Source organism: Aquarana catesbeiana, linkage group LG05, assembly GCF_042186555.1.
Source record: "Aquarana catesbeiana isolate 2022-GZ linkage group LG05, ASM4218655v1, whole genome shotgun sequence".
NCBI classification, from domain to species: domain Eukaryota; kingdom Metazoa; phylum Chordata; class Amphibia; order Anura; family Ranidae; genus Aquarana; species Aquarana catesbeiana.
In genome coordinates, this window is record NC_133328.1 from 240,481,787 (window position 1) to 240,491,862 (window position 10,076).

General features: G+C 42.6%; 1 long non-coding RNA gene across 1 annotated transcript; it reads left to right on the forward strand.

The window, feature by feature from the left end:
• The first annotated feature begins 1,355 nt into the window (after window positions 1–1,355).
• LOC141145864 (uncharacterized) lies at window positions 1,356–2,132 on the forward strand. The gene is made up of 3 exons (XR_012244682.1): window positions 1,356–1,480; window positions 1,578–1,646; window positions 2,080–2,132. It is a non-coding gene; the product is annotated as an uncharacterized lncRNA (long non-coding RNA).
• The last annotated feature ends 7,944 nt before the right edge of the window (window positions 2,133–10,076 follow it).

The following is a 10,076-nucleotide window of genomic DNA, read 5'->3' on the forward strand; positions in this document are numbered from 1 at the left end:
TCCCAAACGAAATCGACGTCCTTTTTTTACCACAAATAGAGCTTTCTTTTGGTGGTATTTGATCACCTCTGTGGTTTTTATTTACTTTTTGCTATATAAGTATCCCAAACAAATATATAAAAAACTAATTTTTTCCTCAGTTTAGGCCGATATGTATTCTTCTACATATTTTTGGTAACAAAAAATGCAATAAGCATTTATTGATTGGTTTGTGCAAAAGTTATAGCGTCTACAAAATAGGGATAGTTTTATGGCATTTTTATTAACAATTTTTTTTACTAGTAATGGCGGCGATCAGCGATTTTTATTGTGACTGCGACATTATGGCGGACACATCGGACACTTTTGATGCCATTTCGGGACCATTGTCATTTATACAATGATAAAAGCTCCAAAAATGCACTGATTTTACACACACACATAAACATATATTATTGCTATCACATGTGATGTCAGTAAAGTTAAGTGAAATTTTTTTTTAAAAAGGAATAAATAATTTTCAATTTATCCTCCCTCCTGTGAAAAACCAAATTTGCGCATAGGTGTGCCTAGCCTATACATAGTTTGTAGTTGCACATGTTATATATTATCGCCACGATCATTTTAAGAGGAATATTTCCATGCCCGTTATTTGTTCTTAGTTAGTTATCACTAAACTGAGCAGTAAGTGCTTTTAAGTTCCACTTGACCTAACCACCTGTAGGTTACGCCCCCTTTCTGACCAGGCCATATTCTGCTATTTTGCGCGTTGCAGCTTTAAACTGCACGCTCCTGCGATGTACTACCCAAATGAAATTTATGCTCTTCTCCCGCCACATATAGAGCTTTTATTGGTGGCATTAGATCACCGCTGGGTTTTACATTTTTGTTATTGAAAAATAAAAAAGTTATATATATATATTTATATAAAAAGTGTTACGGTGGCTGGACTTAACCAGCTTGCGGACCCGCCATATGTTTAGTTACTATGGGGGGGTCCACATCCGCAAGTGGGTTAATGCTTTGCAAAAGAAACGAGAAAGAAAATTTTACACTATACATAGTTCACACAAGCGCGTAATAGAAAGGTGGACTGGAGTGAACGCAATGGACATTTACTCGGCACAATCCCAATCCTGTCTTTTATTATTTATTGTGCACCAAAAAAGCATACGTTTTTCTTACAATAAATTTGGTTAATAAATAAATGTGCAAACCTTGTGCTACATGAAAAAATTCGCCTAATCCAAAAATTCCATTTGCATTGTTTCATTCTACGGGTTCATTCTACATGTGCTTCATGTGTTGATGTAATTTTCAGATTACAATTGTAGTTTAATTGTGGAACCCATTTCTCTTCTCTTTTTGTTTTGCAGTTCTATAGCGCGTAAGCGCAGGCAGTCGGGGTGCAGAGGAAAGCATGTACCTCCCCTCCCCCATGAGAAGGAGCTCTTAGCAGCTGTAGGGGAGGATGAGATAAGAAAGCTGCTGGCTCATCAAGGTTGGTGTCAGCATTGCATTGTGTGCAGGACATTTTTTTTGTCAAGCATGCGACACGACATAGTCATTTACCATGATGTGTTTGATTTTATTTAAAGATCGTCTCCAGGCCCAGCGCCGCCGAAGGCAGAGGGTGGAGGAGCAGTCCTCCACGTCATCAACGTGCAGTAAGTACTGTAGTAGTGACACTAATACAGTGGTTCCTTTTCCATTTGTCCAGCCTTCCATTGTTGATTCCAGTGTCATTGCTTCTCGCTCATGCAGTGACAGCTAGAGCCTCTGCGACGCTCTGTCAGGTAACGCAAGCGATTGCGTAACTTACGTAATCTGACAGAACGTCGCCGTTCTGAACTGAGGCTCCTGATCGGTGGCGGTGCACCTAGCACTCGCCGGCGCCGCTGGAACCAGGACAGGTTAGTGCCTCGTATTTGTTTTTTTTAATGATTTTTTCTAAATGGTGAATGCATGTCCCTGCCTTGTAGATAAACGTTAGTGACCTGCCCTGTATTGCCATGCTAATGGATAATTAATTTTATCTATTTACACTACAGTATATTTATTTACGTTTATTAACGTTCATCATTTCTCCTTTATAAATAGGTGTCATCCAGTCAGAGGGGGAGACTGAGGAGGAGGCTGAGGCAGCAACGCCCACATTAAGTTGGTATAATCTTGCTGGTATCTGCTGAGTGATCATACATGTTTCAATGTTCTTGTACTAATGTGTGAGATTGTTGTACACTGCAGATTGTAATGTTCTTTTCTATCATTAATCAACAGCTACTGAGGCTGAGCAGGAGGTGGAGGAGACCTGCCCTGTAGAGGCTGCTGGGGATGAGGCAGAACAGCCAGACGCGGCAGATCCAGGGAGTAAGCATAACTTTTTTTGTATTTTCCAGGCAAATATAGTATTTTAAATATGAAATGCTGATGGCATACCTTGTCTAGAATAGCTTGTGATTTATTCTGCAAGGCGTTGGTTTAGCTGGAATTATTAATTATATTAGTTCCCCTCTGCAGCTGATTCCAGTCTTCCTGTTAGCGTGACCTGTGCTTGTTAATATTTCCTCAATGTCCCTGATCACGCCACCTTCTTGCTGCAGTTCAGATTCCCAGTCTGAGCCAATCACTGTTAATCATTATGAATAACACAGCAGGCTGGAGGGGGTGTGTCAGACATTCCTATACAGCCAGTGAACTGAATATAGAGGTATACTGGATGATAAACTCAAGTTAATAAAATAGATTGATAGGGAAAAAAAATAAATAAATATAATATATATATATATATATATATATATATATATATATATATATATATATATATATATATATATATATATATATAATTATATGACAATAATCCCTAATGCCCAAAAAATATATATGTTTGAGATAGTGAACTACAAACACAGAAAGGGATTATATATGTACATGAGACACCCTGTGAGAGTGATATACAAGTATATATATCCAAAACAAATCTATAAATACTGAAAAGAAATATATAAAATCCAAAAATTGTGTACTGATAGTCCCAATAAATCGTGAAAAACAATTAAGAAAGTCCAAAATAGTGAAAGTGAATCCAAATTGCTCAGCTGTGTTTCAAAACATCCACCACACCTCTGTGACATGATTCCATTCCCTTCTGAAATTCAAACTCACCAGCTTTTAAGGCCTCTCACTCTCGTGTTTGGCCTGACAGAGCTTCTAACCCACTCTCATGGGGGTCAGCATGCGAACATACACATCCACTGCTCCATAGATAGAACAATTTCCTTTTTATGTGCCATTTAGCTTGGAAATTTTCCCCCTGTTGAGTCTTGGAAGCTATGAAAACATTGTAACGCTGTATGAACATTCCATTATTAACAGTAGCCGTGATAGACAGATCCTCAAGGAATTGCACCTTGAGAATTTCTTCAGGATTGGAAGCAAGGGGAAATCTCCACAACCAGACACAGCAAACTGAAAATGAAAAGTTGAATAGAGATATACCCAGATATACTGGGGGAGAATGTATTTTAATTTTTTTTTTTATTTTAATTTTTTGTTTGTTTTGTTTATGTTAAAAATAAAAAAAAAATGTGTTCAGAAATAATTGTTTTCTTGAGTTTTGCTTTCCTTGTTAGATTTGTGTGATGTTTATCTAAATGAACTAGTCCATATATTGTTACTAACTTACTAGAGGCCTTATAATTGTAGTTTTTCTACATTTAACCATCAGGCTGAACTTAGAAAATTGATGAGATTTCTCTCTATACTATTTCAATGTGCAAAGAGTAATCCCATGTATTGTGTCCAGTCACGCCATTCAGCTTTCCCTCCACCAGAATACACAGCAGATAGTTACAGCAGGGGTTACTATACAGTCCTCAACAGTTCACAGGACATAGGTTGCAGGCTTGCAATCATGAGGACAACAGTTAACCGGACAGAGGTTCACAGGCTAACGCAATCACAAGGGGCAACAGTTCAAAAGGCAGTGTCATGGTTATGCAATAGAGTTTGTCTGTCAGCATACCTGTCTCCATGTTTTCATCTCTAGAGACCAGCTGACCCTCACCTGACTGCTTTTGTAAGCTCTCCTCTAGCATGGCTCCACCCCAGCTCCTATCAGGGAACCCTATATTAACCTGTGCACTGAAAGCCAGCAGTGCTGATCAACCATTGTGTGTTAGTTTTCGTGTGTACTGGCTGTGTTTCCTACGTCTGATTCCAGTTAACCGACTTTGGCCTGTTCTCTACTATTCCTGTCTGCTCGTGACCCTGACCTTTGGCATGTCCCTGACCATCCCTGTTTGCCTGTGACCCTGAACCTTGGTGTGTACTCTGTTGTCCTTGTCTGCTTGTGGCCCCGACCTTGGCTTATCCCTTACTTGCTTGTTGTTCCAGCCTGTTGCCTCTTTCCTCTTCTCCTGTCTACCATGAGCATGAGCTGTTGGACCCTGGGGGCCGCGACCTGGAGCCAGACTGCAGTGCAGTCCATCCTCACCACTAGATGCTCTGGTGAACACCTGCTGGCTCTTAGACTCCGCGCCCTGGGGAATCTATGCTCTAGCTCCCAGTGGGATCTGTGTTAGTGATTCAGTAGACCTGCTTCCTGAACCTCCCAGGGTTCAATCCACAGCAGTCAGTCCTAGGGTCCACTACCTAGCGGTGCACTTCCGATTCCTACAGAGTGCATCTGTCACCTAGCCTCAAGGTGACCTGACAGGCAGTCATCATTTCCAGGGCTTGAGTAACATGGCAGCAGGGTAGATTACTCACTCACACTGGTGACTTTGGGCAATTGCAGATGGTCATGAAACAGGCGGAGGATCAGAGAGGGCCCTGGTGTCCCCACGGTCAGAGATGGTAAATGGGAGGGGTCCTGGGCATCTGGATGCAGCTCAGCAGTGACCAACTAATCTATCTTGCATAGAATCACGTTTCCAACTGTATGCTTCTTTGTGGTATGTTGTGTTGATAGCATATTCTGATCCTTGAGTTGACAGTCTCTCCATCAAGAGGAACTGTCATGCTGTTGAGGTCATCTTTAATCATTGTCTCTTATTTCCAGACCATCAAACAAAAATGGTTAAATTAGCACATGTTGCTATTTGTATTTACAAAGACAGCAACACGTGAGCAGTAGCGCCACGTCAAGGCTTCAACCCTTGCTACTGTCCATTCACAGAACATTCATTCATGCAATCACGCACACTCTAGTCACTCTACACAACATTCATTACAAAAAAAGGTGATGGAAGGAATAAAGGGAAAAATTTGGATTGCTTAAAACAATATAATTCTGTTTAAATCTTGGGGTCACACCAAAGTCAAGTAGACAACTGCTATTGTGTCAAGTGGTAAGAAAATAAAAAAAAAAGATTTTCCTCAACATTTGGATGCTTCCTCTGAGTCCCATCTATCTTCACTGTCCATTCGCACAACATTCATTCATGCAATCACGCACATTCAAGTCACTCTAGTCCCATCTATCTTCACATGGTAACAATGATTCAGGTCTTACAAGTTAAGGGTAGGGTAACCCCTATCTCTGTATTTGCAGACGATACTAAGCTAAGCTAAGCAGGGCAATAACTTCTCCGCAGAATGTGGAAACCTTGCAAAAAGACCTGAACAAATTAATGGGGTGGGCGACTACATGGCAAATGAGGTTCAATGTAGAAAAATGTAAAATAATGCATTTGGGTGGCAAAAATATGAATGCAATCTATACACTGGGGGGAGAACCTCTGGGGGAATCTAGGATGGAAAAGGACCTGGGGGTCCTAGTAGATGACAGGCTCAGCAATGGCATGCAATGCCAAGCTGCTGCTAATAAAGCAAACAGAATATTGGCATGCATTAAAAGGGGATCAACGCAAGAGATAAAACGATAATTCTCCTGCTCTACAAGGCTCTGGTCCGGCCGCACCTGGCGTATGCTGTCCAGTTCTGGGCACCAGTCCTCAGGAAGGATGTACTGGAAATGGAGTGAGTACAAAGAAGGGCAACAAAGCTAATAAAGGGTCTGGAGGATCTTAGTTATGAGGAAAGGTTGCAAGCACTGAACTTATTCTCTCTGGAGAAGAGACGCTTGAGAGGGGATATGATTTCAATTTACAAATACTGTACTGGTGACCCCACAATAGGGATAAAACTTTTTCGCAGAAGAGAGTTTAATAAGACTCGTGGCCACTCATTACAATTAGAAGAAAAGAGGTTTAACCTTAAACTACGTAGAGGGTTCTTTACTGTAAGAGCGTCAAGGATGTGGAATTCCCTTCCACAGGCGGTGGTCTCAGCGGGGAGCATTGATAGCTTCAAGAAACTATTAGATAATCACCTGAATGACCGCAACATACAGGGATATATAATGTAATACTGACACATATTCACACACATAGGTTGGACTTGATGGACTTGTGTCTTTTTTCAACCTCACCTACTATGTAACTATGTAACCCAGCTTGGGGAGGTTAAATCTGAGGAAAGTTATTAGTCCCATCAAATGGGGTGTTAGTTGTGAACAGTGTGGATTAAGGATATTCCCAGTAATAGAGAAAACTCTCTCACTTTGCACAGTGGTTGGAGGACAGGATAGTAGTTGCTGGGCAACCAGGCAAAGACCAGGCCACAAACTTTTCTTACCATCCCAATAGGTCAAAGGGTCCTCTGTAGGAAGCAACGGTGCTTCATATAGGTAGGCCCTGACCATTTCAGAGGCACTGCTCTCCTCTCGATTACCTGCTGCTTGACCTGCATCCACCAGATTGTCAAGTGCCTCTACCCAACATGCACATGCTCCACTCTGTTGATTTTGAGTGATGGTGCCAGGCCTTGGAATAGCAGACATGGCAATTTAAATTTTCCAAACCAGCCTTATCCGTCGTACATTTCTGTTGCTGCAAATTCTGGACCCTTTCAATCAATTTTTCTTTCCAGTAGGAGAGCCTGTTGTCTCTGAGTGCCAGTTTACCTTTGATCCTGGGATCACACAGGGAAGCCAGCATGAGTTCAGGGCTTTTGCGGACACAGTCATTTAGCCGATCTTTTAAGTTAGCTTGTAGCTTTCTGATGAAAGACGCTACATCGGCATGATGTGGGCTGCCACAAACAGGCTCACTGTTTTCTAGGAACGATCCCATCTTATCCATGAGATAGGTAAACAAGGGTATGACCTGTCCTAGGCTGGCATTGCTCTGACTCAAGTTTTCCATCACATTCCGAAAGGGTTTTAAGAGCTGCCCAATTATACACCAGTCATCACGTCCCAGTGTGGAATCAATCCCGATGCTGTGGCGGGATGATAGATTATGGATGGCTGTCTTTTGCTCCAAAATGCATTCCAGCATTTCCAGGGTATAGTTCCACTGGGTGCTGACATCTTGTTTCAGGCGATGTATGGGGAGCCCTGATTGTTCTTGCTCCTCCCTCAACAGTTGACTAGCCCCTACACTGCGGTGGAAATGCCCTGCAATCTTTCTGCAAAGGTCCAAGATTTGAGCAATCTTGTTGTTTTTCTCCACTGGGATTGCACCCTTGACCACTAAATGCAGTATGTGTGCAGAACAGCGCACACCGACAAAAGATCCAACTTGGAGAGCTTTAACTATGTTTGAACCTCCATCTATCACAATGAACCAAACAGAGACATTGGTGACTGCCCGCTCTCCAAACCAATTGGCCAACATTGATCTAATTGCCCGCAATATGTTGGCAGAGCTGTGTTGGTCATCACGGACTTCTGTGTGGAGCAGGAAAGCTTGATAACCCTGCTGGTCTTGCGCTGCAGACCTGCTTCCTGATGGAGTTTGAACACCAGTGCCACCACCAACAGGCACAGTGGCCTGCCACCAGTGTGCAGTCAAAGACAGGAAAGCGCGTTGACCGCTGGGAGCTGTCTACAAATCAGTTGTCAAATGAATTGTCTGACCCTCGGCTTTGGCCATTTTTTCCTTCAATAATCCAACGCACGAGTGGGATAGTGCTGGAATAATCTTTCTGCTGAAAGTTATTCGTGCAGGAACAACGTATCGTGGAGCAAGGGCATGCATGAGCTGTTTAAACGGCTCCCCTTCAATCATGCGAAAAGAGGCTCCTCCAACAGCAATGAATTGGCCAATGAGGCGGGTGATCTTGTTGGCCTGCTGTTTTGACATGCCCTTGGAACTAAAGCCAACAAAACTATCAAGGGTAGGCTGATGATGTCCTTGGGAGGATGAGGGGCCTGATTGGGTCTGCAGTGGAACTACTGCACGTGGACGGGTTGTATTAATTGAACCCTCTCTATTGCCTCCTGTGCTCTGAGTAAGTGGTGTGCTTGAGGAGGTACCACCAGTACAGTCAGAGTCCGTTATGCTGCTTCCTGCGCTACCATCTTTTTTTTCTGCCTCTGCCCGCAGTAAAGTAGAGTGGTGGTAATTTTTTAGGTGTAGGTTCATACCAGCATTGGTTAAATGACCTAACTTTTTACCCCTTACTTGCTTCCCACACAATTTACACTTGGCAAAGAACCCGCCTTCCAATATTTGAAAGTATTTCCAAACGTTGCTGCGGCGGGATGCAGCCCCTTGACCATGTTGATATCTATTTAGGGCTGATATAGCTGCAGCAGATAGCACACCAGTGGTGGAAGCTGTTGCCACTACAGTTACACTTGGTGAACTAGAACTAGTGCTGCTAATGGCAGGGGTGCTGGGGACTGGGAGGTCAGTGATATCATCATCACAGGATTCTTCCATAATAACAGAGGGAAAAGGGGAGTTAGCAGCAGATGAAAAAAGTGGACTGCTACCTGTCCTACTCCTCACAGAATATCCCTCTTGCACTTTCTCCAGGTCAAGCTGAAGTCCTGTGGGCTAAGATTGTATAAAACATCCGCAGTGTTTGGGGAAAGAGGAGCATCACATTCTAAATCATCTTCTTGGGCCAAAAAAGAAAAAGTCTCACACTCTGTCTCTGCTGCTGTCTCCCTCAATTGCTTCTTTGGGGAGCTGGGCAGTGGCACTGGTAGTGTGATTGGTGGTGGTGACTGTAAAGGCAACTCCATTTTACTAGGTTTCTTGCCTATTCCATAAAAATATGCAGCCATGACACCTGTAGAAGTGGAAGGAGGTGCTGCACTGGCAGTGGAAGTGGCAGCAGATGTTGGTGGTTTGGCAGGAAAAGTAATATTAGAAGAACTGGGGGGTGGCGGAACTAGCTTTGCTGGTGGCACTGGCGGTGACACCCACTGCTGTGGACAGCATGTTGGTGGCGGCAGAAGTGTCAGAGGCACTAGTAGCAGAGACCTTGCCACTTTCTTTTAGCAAGGCGTCCACCGCGACCACTACCTCTACCAGCTTTCACTTTTACATTAGAACGGTACATTTCTGAACTTTACAGCAACTGCAAGTCAGAAAATGGACTGGAGTGGAGATAGGGTATATAGAATCTCAATCTATAAATCACCCCCCACCACAACATAGGCAGCCTCTGAGGCTATCACAACACTAGCAGCAACACTAGTATCACTAGTCTATCTATCAAGTTCACAACACAGATGTAGCTTGCTTCACTACTGTTCTGCTGCTGTGCTTAGCTTATGCTCAAATGAAATAGTTCAGGTTCTCTGACAAAGTAACAATGAATTCAAACGGACCAGCTAAGATTGACTGTTCTGAAATGAATCAGCGTGTCTGTCTCTCTCTGCTAGCAAATCGTAAGTGAAACTAAGTTGGCTGTACATGCGGTTCTAGCTATTTTACTGCCCCTCCTCTTTGGTTACAATTGGCCAATAACCATCATCATCATCATTATTTTTATTTTACTTAATTTTTCTCTCTACGTCGAATCTTTTCTATCTATGTCGAATCTTCTCTCTCTATGTCGAATCTTTTCGAATAATCTTGGACTACTATGGTGGATAGACTATAGTTAAGGTTAGGCACATTCGACCACAGGTTCAATAGACACAAATTGTTATTGTTAGCGTCATGTCGAATCTCCTATCTATATCGAACTGTTGTCGCAACGAAAATAAAGCATTTGTTTTATGTCGAATCTTTTGTTTTTCGGAATCTGCGCTATCGTTATCGTTTGTTAAAACGATAACGAAAATACCT